The sequence below is a fragment of the Panthera leo genome, chromosome D4 (genome assembly GCF_018350215.1).
Source record: "Panthera leo isolate Ple1 chromosome D4, P.leo_Ple1_pat1.1, whole genome shotgun sequence".
In the NCBI taxonomy this organism is placed as follows: domain Eukaryota; kingdom Metazoa; phylum Chordata; class Mammalia; order Carnivora; family Felidae; genus Panthera; species Panthera leo.
In genome coordinates, this window is record NC_056691.1 from 25,464,900 (window position 1) to 25,481,530 (window position 16,631).

At 39.3% G+C, this 16,631-nt stretch overlaps 1 long non-coding RNA gene across 8 annotated transcripts in view; it reads left to right on the forward strand.

Annotated features, from left to right (window-relative positions):
- The first annotated feature begins 2,281 nt into the window (after positions 1-2,281).
- Positions 2,282-16,631, forward strand: part of LOC122205470 — a 128,592-nt gene continuing 114,242 nt past the window's right edge. For all 8 annotated transcript variants that reach the window (XR_006196080.1, XR_006196083.1, XR_006196082.1 and 5 more), the window contains exon 1: positions 2,282-2,406. This is a non-coding gene — a long non-coding RNA (uncharacterized LOC122205470). The remainder of the gene's footprint in view (positions 2,407-16,631) is intronic.

Genomic DNA, 16,631 nt, shown 5'->3' on the forward strand with positions numbered 1-16,631 from the left:
ATTTAAAAAAAGTGAAGGCTATGGGACATTTTCAGGGTTGTCAATGGCAACAGAGTGTAAAGCAATAATATTTCTAGGAAATCACCTCAGGGTAGTTTGTTTATAAGAGATATTTATGAGGGTGCAAGTTTTGTGAAGTGGTTTTACTGGTAAAAGTCAAAGGCAGTAATAGCACAGGGCCATATGGGGTGTGATGGAAAAATCTTGAGGGTTTTTAGAGCAGAGAAATTCTGGATTTGAATCTAGGTTCTGCTGTTTAGAACCTTTGCAACCTCAGGCAAATTACTTGAGTTCACTAAGACTTAGTTGCTCCTTTTATAAAATAGAATTAATAATAATACCTGTTGTGAAGGGTTACTGAGAGAATCCCTGGAGATAACATACATGAGGTGCAGAGCACATCTCTGAACCCTGTCTCCTTCTGTTATTTTGAGACTATCAGGGATCTACTATGATGTCTATGATATTTTTGGTATCAGTATCTAGTAGACATCTCTCTAGCAGTGAAATGGAGCTGATGTTTGGGATCACAGTCAATGAATGTCCTGTGGTGTTAGGAAGTTCAAGAAGGCTGCATAGATTAAGAATCTTGAGATCCTTAGACTTCTACCCAAAGAGCTGCCTGCTGCTTTCTTTTAAAAATCTTTATAAACGGGGCTCCTGGGTGGCTTGGTCCGTTAAGCATCTGACTTCGGCTCAGTTCATGATCTTACAGTTTGTGAGTTTGAGCCCCGTGTCGGGCTCTGTGCTGACAGCTCAGAGCCTGGAGCCTGCTTTGGATTCTGTGTCTTCCTCTCTCTCTGCTCCTCCCCCGCTCATGCTCTGTCTCTCTCTTTCTCCCAAAAATAAATAAACATCCAAAAATATTTATAAATTATTTTATTGAAAAATAGTGTATGTTTAGAAAAGTACACGAATGACAAGTATTCAGCACAATAAATAATCACAATGTGAAGACTTCTGTGTAATCACCACTCAGAAAGACTCAGCTGTCTACCGGTACCCCCAAAGACCTCCTTGTGACCACTCCCATTCATTCCCACCTCCCTCTCTTCAGAAATCATCCCGGTCCTGACTTCTCACATCATTAATTAGTTTGGCCACCTTTTGAAGCTTATATAAATGGAGATAATTTATTTTGTGACTGGCTTCTTTCACTCAACATTTTTGTAAGACTCACACATGCTGTTGCCTATAGCGATGCTGCCTTCATACTTCTGCATTGTATATGCATTTATGAATATACCACTGTCATTATCCATCTACTGTTGATGGATATTTCAGTAGTTTCTAGTTTTGTCTATTAAACATAGAGCTGTTGTGAACATTTTAGTGTATCTGTTTGGTGAACATATCTGCACCTTTCTGTTGGGAGTTTACCTTGAGGTAGAACTGCTGACTTAGCAGGTAGGCACATGCTCAATTTTAGTGGAGATTGCTACCCAATTTTCCAAAGTAAATGCATCACTCATTCCAATATCCAGTACTTATATCCCTCCAAGTGACATATGAGAGTTTTAGTTATAACCATATGTGTACCACATTTAGTACAGTCTTTTAAAAAAATTTTTTTAATGTTTATTTATTTTTGAGAGAAGGAGAGAGAGAGAGAGAGACAGAGAGAGAGACAGAGAGAGAGAGACAGAGAGAGACAGAGCACGAGCAGGGTAGGGCAGAGAAAGAGGAAGACACAGAATCTGAAGCGGGCTCCAGGCTCTGAGCTGTCTGCACAGAGCCCGATGTGGGGCTCCAACCCATGAAACCATGAGATCATAATGTGAGCCGAAGTTGGACACTTAACTGACTGAGCCACCCAGGTATCCATGTCAGTCTTTTTACTTTTGGCTATCCTGATAGGTGGAGAGTGGTATCTTCCTGTGATTTTGATTGTGGTTCTCTGATGACTAATGAGCTTGAACACTTTTTAATTCATCCACTGGCTATTAGGACTTTCTCTTTTTCTCTTCTTCTCTCCCTTCTTCCTTTTTCTCCTTTCTTCCTATATTCACTGGTCACCCCTATTTCAGGTTTTGTGCTACTGCTCTGTAAGTCTATGTGTTAGCTCAAACTCAGGCTATCCATTAAGATGGAAAAGAACTGACTCAGAGGGCACCCAGTCCCAGGCAGACAGCACTGGCCTGAGAGCTGCTGTGTCTGGGTCCTCCTCTCAGATACTCTGTCCTTGTGACATCGGTCATTGTTGCATTATGTGTTGTCTCTCTCTCTCTCTCTCTCTCTCTCTCTCTCTCTTTTTTTTTTCCAGTTGGTAAAACAAAGAAACTTTAAATGATTTATAAGGGCACTTTCATCTCTGGCATTTTGTGATTGCACATAATTTGGCAGAACATTTACCATGTCCTCACTGCCTTTGAACATTCTGCCCTAAAGTGATCTGGAATAGCGATGGTAAGAAAAATTGGGCCCAAGAATCAGTTTAATGCAGGTATAGCTTGTCCCTTGATCTTACAAACAAAGAGAATGGGGGAAACAGAAGCTGGTGACACCAAGGAACTTGTAGTTTTTAGCAAACTGGGGAAATCTCTCAGTGATAATATAAATCTGAGGCCACATGGGCTGAAGTAAAAACTGGAAGGCCCTAAAGATGGTCAAAGTTCAAATCTTTCTTGAGAACTGTGGTTGTATTTATTCAGGATGCCCTAGGATTTTGAATGACCCATTTGACTCCACCTTCTTCCTTATGCAACCTCTGTACATTCATAGCATGACTAGAGACTCTCAACATAGAGCCAGAACATGCCTACCTAAAGTTGCCTCTGATCCAGCAGATGATTGAGGGATCAGTGATGGGTGGGGGGGATCACTGGGTGGTTCCATGGGTTCTCCCCTCCTTTTGGTACCCCCACTATGCTTCTTCAATCAAGGGGAGCCAGCAGGGCACTTACACTGCTGGATTCAGTCACTGACAGAGCAGAATTTACTTAGATGAATTTTTAAAAAATGCACAAGTTTTGTGGCTTTTTGTTTTGTTGCTTACTAACAATTTTATTTTACATCGGCTTATCGGACCATATGCTAATGTTACCAGCATCATTATTCTATGCAATTTAAAAAATACATATGAACATGTTGTATATCTATAGTGATTGATTTAACCAGTTCCCTGTGTAGACATTTAGATTGTTTAGTTTTCCTGTATCAGACACTATAAACATCCTTTAAGCTAATTCTCTATGTAGGAGTCTAATTTTTAAAAAGTTTTTTATTATGGAAACTTTCAAACATATACAAAAAGGCAAGGAGAAGTGTAATAAATCCCCTTGAACTCATCATTTAGCTTCAAGAATTATCAACATACGGCAATCTCATCTTATTTGTACCATTGCATTGTCCTCTCTCACTTTTTGAAGCAAATCTCAGATATGATATCATTTTATCCTTAGATAATTCAGTATGTACTTCTAAAAGATAAGCACTCTTTATAAAAACTGTGGTTGTCTCATGTTTAAACCATATATGTATTGTAGAAAAAATTGGGGATAGGCGTCTATTATTTACTAGTTCCCATGGGTGAAGAGTCCAGATTTGGCTTGGAAGTATTCTCTGTTTCAGGGTCTCACCAGTCCTGTGTTGGCTGGGGCTGTGGTGTTCCCCATTGCTTAGAGCCTTCTTTTACACTCACCTGGGTGTTGGCCAAATTTAGTTCCTTGTGGTTGCTGGACTGAGGCCCTCAGCTCCTAGAATCCACCCACAGCTCCCTGCCACATGTTTCTCTCTAGAGACCCTCTCACACATGTAGCCCACTTTTGTGAGCCAGCAAGAGAGAGAGAAATCTTTGATGGTAGCATGGACCCAGTCCCTCTTTTTAGAACTTTCCCTTGATTAAGTCAGGCCCATCTGGGATAATCTCTCTTTCAATTAAATAAATATAAATGGATCTGTCACCCTAATTACATCTGCAAAATCCCTTCTTTCTGTACTGTAAGGGGTGGAGACTACATCAAGACATGAATAGTAACCAAAAAGAAAATAATACCTGGAATTCTATACTATTGCTAATTTAGAGGAGGAATTGGCACTTTTTTTTCTGTAAAGGGTCAAATAACAAATATTTTAGGCTTTGTGGGCCAGATGGTCTTTGTCACAACCATCCAACTCTGCTGTTGTCCCAGGAAAGCAGCCATAGACAGTGTATGAATGAATGGGTGTGGCTGTGTTCCAGTAAAACTATTTATAAAAACAGGTGGCAGGCCATAGTTAGTCAGTGGGCTGTAGTTTGCCAACTTCTGACTTAGGATACGTGACATTCTAATATACTTTTTCCTCCTTAAAAACAGCACCTCACACAACACCACAGAACTATGATACTGTTTTATAACCTGCTGGGTTGGAGTCGTGTCTTATGACCACTCTAAGAATAAGGATTTAAAATCTGTTCATGCATTTCCTGTGGTGCCACCCCGAGGACATTATTGATTCCATCTCTCAATAATTCCTACCATGAAGCTCCATGTGAAGAACTTCCTTTGGAACTTAGTGGCAACAGAAGTTTTGCTTCCCCTAACTTATTTTTTTTCCTTTAAAACAAATTATACAATTCTCATATTTCCCCCTTTGTTTGGCCTCTAGGAAGCTCAGAGTCTCACTTGAGACTCAATTATCACAACTATAAAGACCCGACAGATTGCCTATTGTGCTTTATCCATCCATGCATTGGTATTTTACCTTATTTTAATTTTCTATGTCTTTCTATTTTACTGTTATTTTATTGTATAAACTGTGTGGAATAACATTGAGTAAAAATATGAAATTCTATTCCTTGGATGCAAAGGAACACTGAATCTGTATTAAAAATAGCTCCAAATTAGAAATAGCCCTCATATGCATCAAGAGGAGAGTTAATAAATTGTGGCATCATCATATAATGGAATTTTACACAGAAACAAAAAGATGAAACTGCTAATACATACTACAGCATGGAAGGATCCCCACAGACATCGTGCTGATTAGAAGAAGACAGACACAAAAGAGTAAATACAGTACAATTCCATTTATACCAAGTCCAAGAATAGGCAAAACAAATCGAAGGTAATGGAAGGTAATCAGAACATGATTGCTGTGGGGCAGGGGTGATTTTCTGGGAAGTGGCAAGAAGAAATCGTATGAGGTGCCGGAAATGCTTTGTATCCGGGACTGAGCTGTTGTTATGGAGTATAGACACATGTAAAAATCATTGGGGTGTAGACTTAGGATTAATATACTTTATGCACTTTACTGTGTAAAGATACCAGCTGCTTCTCAAAGAGCACTGCTAATAATGCAGCGTTTTGCTTCTTCTTCTTCTGCGTCTATGCCCTGGTGTCTATTGCAAAAGAACTTTAAAATTGATGATCTCAAACATCCCTACCTTTTTAATTTTTCTAAGTTCATAAGTTAGCAGCAATTGAACCCTTTTTTTTATACCATCTCTCTTAAATGCAGAGCTGAAAAAATAAGTAAAGATAGCTTTTCAACCTCACTGTCTATGGTTATGCTGTTCGTCTGCGGCATGAGGAGCTTGAGAAGGTTGAGTGGGGGCTGGAATCCGGCCCCTGGGTTACTTGCCAAGCTCAGCTCTTGAAGGCAGTGTCTGCCTACAGTGGCACCTTGCTTATTTGCACCAATATACTTTTTCTAATTTGCACTTAACAGCACAGGTCAGTAGCAGATCTACACAAAGATGATGCTTAGGGCATAATATTAATATTTAGGACTAAGGGTATATTTGGTGATCTTTAGAATAGAAGCCAGTCTCTGCCTGTATCTTTGCAACCTAAGGAATGTTTTATAAAATAAAATAGGAAGAATCAATATCAATTCACGTGTACATTTACTTAAGTATGTTAAGAAGACAACCTCTAGTTGGCCTAATATAATGGCTTAATGGGGCAGAGCCATATAGAATTTGGGGAAGAATGAGTTTTTGCTGACCTAAGAGATCCATACTTTAGGCTGAGTCCCCTTAGAGAGATGGAACTCATCTTGACTTCTAAAGAGGTCATCACTTAGAGGAATGCATGTGAGCAGAAGACGGGACGAAGCATCTAATCACATCTGTCCTAGCTGACACGCCGATGTCCAGGAAAGAACGCAACAATGAGAAACAAAAGCAGATTGCGGCCTAAAAAGACCCTTAACATTTTTAAGTGCTAAGATACAAATTTTACGTTACATTATCAGCCAGATATATAGACACCATCAAGACCTTCATCTTCCTAGCTCTTCCAGTATGTAAAAATAAAGCTAAATCATAATGAAATATTAATGCATGCTGGACAGATGTTCAGATTATACTGGCTGCTTCTTATTTGTTATGAGATAAACTAGAATTATTGGTAGCTGTGAGGTTTTCTCCACCACAATAAGAAAGTCTGTCCAGAAATAATGATGGTAGAAAAACAAATCTCAAAGAACACATTTTAAAAAATATTTTAATTCTAGTATAATTAATACAATTAATAAGTTTAATTAGTGATTGCCCATAAGACTTTAATTTTAATTTAATTTTACTAAAAATATAGTAGCTACTTTGGGCACCTCAATATATATTTGGGTAAAATTTGCATGTAAACATGTACGTAACTTTCCTTTGGAAAAGGAAAGTTGTAGCACTGTTAACTCAGCCCTTTTGGAGGAATAGAGAAATATGTCTCTGCTAAAAATTCCAGATGTTAGGATCACTTCCTTGACCAGCAACACAATCTGAACACACTCTCACTAACTGAGAGCTTATTTGACTTTTGTTCTTTGAACACCCCCGTGGATTTTTTGATGGACTCCTGACATGGTCGCGTTCCCTTTGATTGAAAGTAACAGAGACCACTTCAAATCAATAGAAGCAGAAAAAGAGATGTCCTGAGAAGATCCTGGCCGTGGAGGCTGGATTCTAGTTTCAGAATTCTGGGAGAGAGTCTTGGTTGCCCCAACTTTGTCCATGCATCCAGCCCTGAGCTCATTAGCTGTGGTGGGTGGCAGAGTCACACAGCTCTAATGTGGCCCTGGGGTCCACTGATGGGAGGGTGAATTTTCAGCAGGGCAGAGATAGGCAAGTGTTGGGAAGATACTTCTGAAGTGGTTCACTCTAGCTCTCAGGAGTTGTCTGCTCAGCTCACCCTCCTCCTTCACTGCGAGAACTGTATATAAGCTGCCCAGGGCTTCTGTCAGCCTATTGCTCCTTGAAGTGGCACTGGACATAGCTCCTGATGGCATTGCAGCTTTCAGATTTCTTCTTTCTGTCTTCATTACAGCAGCTCCCGGCTTGAGCTCATGCATGGTGAAGTTATTGCACAGGAAGTCATGGGCTGGAGTAGGTGGCCAATCCTAGACTGAAACCCCTTCCAAATTTTGGAAGCATTTGTTTTTCATTGCCTATGTGGCTATCTTTCTCTGAACATAGTTTTCCTTCCTTAAATTTTAAATCTTGCAAAGAGTGGTGAGATTTTGTGTTTATATTTGAATCCAATCTTCTTTGTGGACGTGGAATTAAAAGGAAAACAAAACTGTTTAAAATTAAATGAGGGGATGACATGGCTCCTGAAAATAGACTGATAGCGTTTAGACCAGCTGGCTCTGTGCTCTCTCAGGGATTTTAGTAACATTTTTCATTTCTAAGAAAACTTGATCCTTGACAATGACACTGACAGGGACTCTTCTTTTTTTTATTATTAATTCATAATTTTGGCTTATTTTGTTGCGCTCATAAAAGAGCTCCTGGGATCAGATTGCTTTGACATGTAGAATTTAGAGGCTTTCTAAACTCTTGGTTTCTACTTTCAGATCTTAAAATGGAATTTAGATTCCCCTAGCATTCTTACTTATTTTGCCCAAAGGACTTCTCTGGCTAATGTTCATAAGACTCAGATGGCACTTATTTAGTGCCTATAGTTTGCCAGGAAGGGTGCTAGACACACAAATGGCTAAGAAGTCCCTGGCCATAAAAGGCTGTGGGAATTGACTATGTGAACATGTGATTGCTCTACACTAGGAGAAGAACTCCATGGTAGTACTCTGAGGCTATGGTAATAATACAAAGGAGGGAGGGTCCACTTGGCATGAGAGGTGGTCATGAAAAGCCTCCATGAGGCTACAACACCATCTCCTGTCTTGTCTATCTCAACCCATGTAATCACCAACTGTGTTTTCAGCCTCCCCTCTCTTCATCTTGTGTTGGGCTCTTGCCTTGGAAGCTCTCCTCTGCTGCTTGGTGCTAAGAGCCCCTTCTGTTATGCTTGGGCAGACTGAGGAGGGGGGCTCTGCTGTGTTTGGTTCTGGTTGGAGAAGTTAAGGCCAGACCTCCCTGCACATTCCTGCAGCATCCTTGAACCTGAGGCAAATCGATCAGGCACAACTCACTCTTACTCAGCTGGGCTGACAAATAAAAACCACACAAACACAACAAAGGACCTCCAATAAACTTAAAACACAGTGTCAGGAGCCTGTCATAGCTGTGATGAAGCCTCATATGATGTTTTTGTGCTAATCCTACCTGATTCAAAAGTCACAAAATCATTTCCAGCCAGAAGGCCTGAAACTTAAGGCAGAGGTGTTTTTCTCAGGGATTTCGAGCAATATTTTTCATTTCTAAGAAAGCTTGATCCTTGACAATGACATTGACAGGGACTCTTCTCTTTTTATTATTAATTCATAATTTTGACTCATTTTGTTGAGCTCATAAAAGAGCTCCTGGGATCAGATTGCTTTGACATGTAGAATTTAGTGGCTTTCTAAACTCTTGGTTTCTACTTTCAGATCTTAAAATGGAATTTAGATTCCCCTAGCATTATTACTTATTTTGCTCATATTCTTACTGCATTTGTGGGACAAAACTGCAGTGAAGTGTAAGAACAGGATGGGTCTCTGAGCTGGCATGGTTAGTATAATGAATCTGGCAAAACTCCAGGCCTCTACCTTTGGGGAAGTTGTAGAAATGGCAGCTGCAAAGGTGAGCTAATGTCAAAGGCATTTATACTCAGGGACTTTGCAAGTCTTCCTGGCACCTCCCACCCTTATTTGAGTCTTAGAGGGTAGAGAAATTTGTACATGCTTATACCCATTCCCATCTTTATTCAAGCCTTATGGACCAGACCATCAACGAAAGAAAGCCCTCCTTGGTCACTGGTACTGGCCATGTAGTATAGAGCGAGTGCCTAGCCTCACTGGCTTTGGTTCCCTTATCTTTAAAATGGGGATAATAACTTGGGAAAGCAAGCTGGTGCAGTCCCTCTGGAAAACAGTATGGAGGTTCCTCAAAAAACTTAAAATAGAACTACCCTATGACCCAGCAATTGCACTACTAGGTATTTATCCAAGGGATACAGGTGGGCTGTTTTGAAGGGACACATGCACCCCAATGTTTATAGCAGTGCTATTGACAATAGCCAAAGTATGGAAAGAGCCCAAATGCCCAACGATGGATAAATGGATAAAGAAGATGTGGTATATATATACAATGGAGTATTACTCGGCAATCAAAAAGAATGAAATCTTGCCATTTGCAACTACATGGATGGAACTGGAGGGTATTATGCTAAGTGAAATTAGCCAGTCAGAGAATGAAAAATATCATATGACTTTACTCATATGAGGACTTTAAGAGACAAAATAGATGAAGGGAAGGGAAACAAAAATAATATAAAAACAGGGAGGGGGACAAAACATAAGAGACTCATAAAAATGGAGAACAAACAAGAGGGTTACTGGAGGGGGTGTGGGAGGGGGGATGGGCTAAATGGGGAAGGGGCACTAAGGAATCTACTCCGGAAAGCATTGTTGCACTATATGCCAATTTGGATGTAAATTAAAAAAATAAAATTTAAAAATGTGAAAAAAATGGGGATAATAACTTCGAAAGATTAAAGATAACAAAAGTGAAGTGTTGAGTACAGAGCTTGGAACACAGGAGATGTTCCAAACCTGGTAGCTATTGTCTTTATATCGTCAAACAAAGGCTGACAGCTCTCTAGGTCAGTACTACCCTTGCTATAGTCCACAGACCTGCATTAGTTGGTAAGTTGTTACCAGTCCCTGATGACATAAGGACTGAAATGGAGAGTGAGTGTTTAGAAACTTTGATAATTTGACAGAGTAATTTTGTGTCTATTCAATCTAGTGATAAGACAGTTGGTCTTATATTTTGTTTCTATTTGTGCTTTTTAAAAAGTTTTAGTTTGAGGGCAATTTATTTTTCTAGTATTTATAAATTCTGAGTTTGTAACAATTTGGAAATGTAAGAAACTCATTCTTCTGCACAGATTGTTTGAGATGCACTGGCCTAGCTCATTCCCCACCAGCTAAATTACTGAAGCCCCAGCCCGCAAATGCCTCACCTCCTGTATCATTTGGGGAACCTTCTAGGGGCATCTCCTATAGGGAGGCTCATGCACACTCCTTTTGGCTGCTTCATCTCATCTGTCCTATCCACTGTGCTGTTGTTACTTTTCCTGGCCAGGATGAGCCCATCATTGTGGCTTGATCTCTTCTTTTGTTTGCTGGGCCAATTATTCTTCCCTATATGTATCACTAGTGAAAAGCTCTCCTGCTCTGGAGACTCTGTTATGTGCTCATTAAGCATAACTTCTCTGTCACCTCCATCGTGTAGCTTCTAGAGGTAAATTTTTTAATCAATTCATTGAAGCCACTCTCAGCTTGGGAAACCTGATAGGTTTCCTAGGCTCTAAGACCAGAGGAATTTGAATTTCATTACATTATACAGAACTCAAAGCGATCCACCTTGGTCTCTTCCTAGCCTGATCACTCTGGCTGTCCTCCCTTGGGGTGTATCTTTCCTTCCCATTGGGCTCACTCTTTCCTGGACTGAGTAGTGGGAGTCTCTTCCTAACGGCTGGGAGGAAGGGTCTTGCCCCCGAACTCCATTTACCAGCCTTGGTGTGGCAGGAAATGATGTCTCCTATATTCTGAGCCAGTCTGCACCTAAACAAGCCAGGGCTGACCTTATTTCTCACTTGCTGGACAACACGGCAACTTACCCCCTATCGTAGGGTAAGTGACTAGAGTGGAAGGTTTAGGGCTGCAGTCATTCTGGGGCTAAGTCTGCCCTGTATTGCTCATCTCCAGGCATGGCAGACTGAATACACAGATGGACCCAATTTTTTTGCATCTCCCTTTACTGAAGCCCTTTGGTGGGGTCTTCCTACTTGGACGCTGGGCTTGGTGACATGACTTTAGTCAATGGGACAAAACAATTGACACAAGCAGAGGCTTGAATAAGTACTTGTGTACTCCTTTCTCTTTCCTCAGACCTACTAAATTTGGAGGGTAGTTTGTTACAGAACAATGACTAACTGATATACTAGGTATTTTTATTCAGTGAAATCAAGTTCAAATGACCATTCATTAAGAACACCCAAAAGGTTGAGCTATGGAGGGACATGTGAGGAGTGGAAGGACAAAAAGCCCTTCCCTGGGACTGGTTTTCTCTTGAGAGTATTTTGTATTGATCTTATGAATGGACTGTAAACATCTGAACCCCAGAGATTTAAAAGAAATGTTTGAAATGAGCTCTTTCTTCCTTAACTTTGTTACTGCCTTGGGTCCCTGAGGATTGGGAGACCTGGACAGATTAGTATATATTTCTTTGGCAGGTGATGCAATCTGTGAGATCCTAGAGCAAGATTCTACGTTGTTAGAAAGGCTTTTTGGATGGGAATGAAAAAGCAGCATGAATTTCCTTGCATAAAGAGTGAATTTCTTGCATTAAAATGTTGAGCTTCTCCTAAACTACTTGTGCTGGGATTGACATCACATGCTTAGGGCTATTTAATCTGTTTTAAAGCCTTGTCTATATGTGGAGGGGAGACATTTTTAAGTTAAAACAAGTCCTCACTTTATTCTTTTCTGAGTGACCACATTTTATTCCCTCATTAAGTGAACTGAATGACCCATAGCAACACATGTGGATGTGGGAGTTGGGATGGCATTTACTTTTCATGGGATTCCATGAAGACTTTTGCCGAACACTTTTGCTATTCCCTAAATGGAAAGACTGGGTAATTAAGCAATTTTTTGGAGAAAAAATTGAGTCTCTTAGGAGAATCTTGAGGATATCTAATGTGGATATGAACTTGTTAGAGGGATATGAGAAGATTACATAGAAATAACAGTAAAGAACAGATACAAACATGGCTGAGATCCTAATAGGTTATTATATACCTGGACATGCCAAGCTATATACCTGGAGGAGAAAAATTGAGAAACAAGCTTGGGCTAATAGTTATTTTGTTACTATAACAGTTTCAATGTTACTTTTTTATGTTTTCAATTCTGAATAGTATTCCCTCAGAGAGCTCCTAATATGATTCCCTACTATTTACTTTATTTCTTACGGTTATCTTCATTTTCATCCAAAGCAATGTTATTTTCTCAGATTCAGTCTAAACACAAACATGACATAGCTTTACTGAATCTGCAGATTTATGTCAAATTAATCACAGATGGAAGAGCATCCCATGGATGGCATCTAATTCCTGTATTCTCCAGGCAAATTACTATGTAATTATAAATGCATGATTTTTTAAATTTCCTGATTGTATTTATCAGGATAAATTATTCCATTTTAGGAAGTTTTGGATTCTAAAGCTGATTCGAGTATCTTTTAACAACTTCAGAGGTTTATTCTGTTTCCATAATGTGGTTTGTTCATTTCGGCTAAAATGATTTAGTTCTTTGAAAACATATCAAGTATGAATTATAAATATTGAATGATCCTTTTGTTTTGTTTTGTTATGTTGTTAAATTCTGTATGAGCTATTACTTTTAGTTCAACAATTTAAGAAATATTGAATGGAGGGCACTGTGCCAGACCCTGCAGGGAGATTTAAGGGCAGATGTCATTTCAGTTTATGGGTATGGTGGAACATGAATAATTTATTTCTCATTTTTGTTTTTTTTTATATTTTTAATTATTATTTTTAATATGTTGTCCGGGATAGATACTAGTTGCACATAGTACAAAATTCAAAAGATACATAGGTAAAAAGTAAGACAAATTCCCTTTCCCTGTCCATCAGGTACCCAGTTTATCTCCCTGGAGGCAACTACTTTCTCCTTTCCATGCCCTCAAACATGCACGTATATGTGTGTTCTCACCTTCGTACAAAAGATATCATACCATATTATGCTGCTTTGTACCCCCCTTTTTTCTTTAACTTACGAATATGTCTTAGAAATCTTGCCATATCTGGATATGTAGAGATGTCTCAATTTTTCTAACAACTGCAAAACATTTTGTTGCATGATGATGTCATACTTGAATTAACCAGCCTCTGATGGCATTTAGGTTTTTCTGGTCTTGTGCTATTAAAAACAGGTGGCTGTGAGTTCTTTTGGAAATACATTATTTTTCCCTATACTTAACTTATTTTACATACAATGTCATATAAAACTGTATCTATATTCCTTAAAAATTTCCACAAATAAACACTGGACCAACTCAGAATTTCTTTTCACTCTTTTGGTTTTTTTTTTTTTTTTTTTTTTTTTTAACGGTTATTTATTTTTGAGACAGAGAGAGACAGAGCATGAACGGGGAAGGGTCAGAGAGAAAGAGGGAGACACAGAATCTGAAACAGGCTCCAGGCTCTGAGCTGTCAGCACAGAGCCCAACATGGGGCTTGAACTCACAGACCATGAGATCATGACTTGAGTCCTCACTCTTTTGGTTTTAAAAAATTTTAGCTTCTCAGTTTCCATGCACACAGATATTTTATTGAATTCTTTTTTCTTTTTTCTTTTTTTTTTTGGTTTTGAATACTTTGAAAGTTTAACTCTAGTATTTTGAAATTCTGGAAACCCTAGAGTGTATCAGAATATGGACATCTAACCAATAGCTTTGCAGGCCAGTGGTTCTCAAACTATCTGTGGTGAAGGACCAGTTCTTTTTCTTTCTTTTATTATTATTATTATTTAAAAACTCTCCAATCCATTATAGACCAGTAACCACTATGTTTCTCTCACCACATTCAATCAGGCCTCCACCTTGTCCCAAGAGACAAATTGCTAATCACATGCTTGGATGCTGTATCCATGTTAAAATTTCTAGCTAACACTCTTAAATTTCCTTTGTAGCACTGTCGTAGGACCCAAGATTCAATTCCTTCCAATCATGGTTTTTCCCAGCCTCTAGCAGAAAAACACTGTTTTGATGGAAGAACATCTTTCTTGAATAGGCAAAAGCAACACTGAATAAAGAACAAAGTTTGTTTTCATTGTCTTAAATGTACTCTTACCTGGCACTTCATTCTCTAAAAATTATGTTCACTGGGAAAAGTCCCTTGGTCAAATATATATTCATGATGATGATCATTAAAGCTTCTTATTCTATCTTTAAACAAACTCAGAATTGTGATTGGTCACAGAAAGATATGGAGACTGAGTACTGTTCTTTATTTTTTTCTTTCCTTCCTTCCTTCCTTCTTCCCTCCCTCCCTCTTTTTCTTTCTCTTTCTTTCTTTCTTTCTTTCTCTTCTCCTTTCTTTTTTTCTTTTCTTTCTGTGTGTGTGTGTGTGTGTGTGTGTGTGTGTGTGTGTGTGTGTTTTGCCACTCAGAGGCCAAAGGCCAGATTCTCATAATTTTCTGACTTGTCTGCCTCCATCTCCAGCAGGGGATGACTTTTTGCCACTTGACTCTTTACACAAAACTGCTCAGTGGGAGTCTTTCCCCCAACGGAGAAACAGAGTTGTTAGAGCTGGAATATATGTATCTACAATTACTTTAAACTTCTAAATGTATACTCTTCTGAAAGACTTTTCTTGGAAGGTAATTTTTTTTTGAGGAAAGGAATTTTAAAACATTGGATAAAATCCAATGCTTGAAGAAAAATAAGGAAAATTGGGGTGGGGTGGGAATTATGCCTTTTTGAGAGGCATAAGTAAATCAAAGATATATCTACCACACGAGTTTCAGGAGTGAAAAACCACCTATCTACTAATCTAGCCAGTAATCTGGATGCAGAAAGGCGTGAGCTGGTAGTAATTGTCCAGTAGCCTGTCCAGAGCTGGGCATTGGACCAACCTGGACTTTTTGCCCCAGGATCAGTCTGTTGCTCAGTTGGAGGCTAATGAGGCTTCACTCTGAATTCCTAGCACCTAGGACATTACCTGGCTCATAACAGGCACTCTTGACTTTTGAAGGAATGGTCACAAGTCTTCCCTTGTCTTTTCTCTTACCATTCAGTTATTTGGCCCAGTGGATGGAAAGTGCATTCATTTTTGCTCCTGCTAATCACCAGCATGGTGATGACTCCTGACCCTGTATTTCCATTTGCTCTTTCAGTTGAGTCCCACATCTCCAGCTACTTACTAGGAATTTCTGTTAGGATATTTTACATTTGCTTCAAACTCAACATCTCTAAAGGAATTAATCTTCTTCCCCAAACCAGCCCTGCCTCTTCAAATTTCCATTGATGGAATATTACTGTCCTAGTTATTCAAGTGTGAAATTTTGTAAATGGATAAATCTCTGAATCCAACCAGTCACCAAATCCCTGAAGGTGTCTATCATCCATTCTTTCCTCTGAAGTTTTGTCACCACACTAGTTAATTTTCTTACCTCCTCATTCTAAAATTCTTGCCATTGTTTCTTCCTGCTCCTTTCCAACTAGCGTTGATGCCAAATGTATCTTTTTATTGTTGACATCACAGCTCTTACCTGCCCCAAATCCATTGTCATGATGTTCTACAGTATTGAATTAAATTTTTTCCTGCTGGCTTTCAAGATCCTCCATTTATTATTTCCCAAAATATAGATACCTTTAATTCTAGGCAAACTGACTTCCTCATCAACCATTGTGATATTGTGACTTATAATAAGAAATATATATTTGGTCTTCAACCCCTAGCACAGAGCTCCTAAAACCCTTGAAATTTCCAAACTGATGAAAGCAATCACAGTGTCTTTTGTTATGTTAATGAAGTGACTTTTGGAAGAAACCTAAGGGTGGGGCCTGGTTGCTAGGGAACCAATCTGGGGATTTAGTCCCTCACTCTGGACCTCCAGGGAAGGGAGGGGGGCTGGTGGTTGAATCAATTTCCAGTGGCAAATGATTTAAACAATCTTGTCTGCATAACAAAGCCTCCTTCATTAAAACCTGAAAGGATGGGGTTCAGAGAGCCTCCCAGTTGTTGCTAGGAGTATGTTGTTCTTAAAAAGAACACGGAAGCTCCTTTCCCCACTCCTTGCTTCCATCTAGCAGTTCCTGAGTTTTATCCTTTTCTAATAAACTGGTGCTCTACTACATAAAATGTTTCTCTGAATTCTGAGAGCTGCTGTAGCAAGTTAATCAAATCTGAGGAGGGGTTGTGGGAACCTCTGATGTATAGCTGGTTCATCAAAACTACAGGTGACAACCTGAATTTGAGATTGGCATCTGCAGTTGCAGAGGGGATAATCTTGTAGGACTGAACCCTTAACCGGTGGTATCTGACTATAACTCCAGGCAGACAGTGTCAGAATTGAGTTGGATTGTAGAACACCTAGCTGGTATTGGAGCATTGCTTGTTGATATGGGGAACGTCCTACCCTGTCCTATGGTGGAATTGGGTGTGAGTCCCTCTTAACCATCCTAACCATCCCAGAACCTTCTCTGGTCCTGTCATTATACATAATCTCTTTTTTATTTG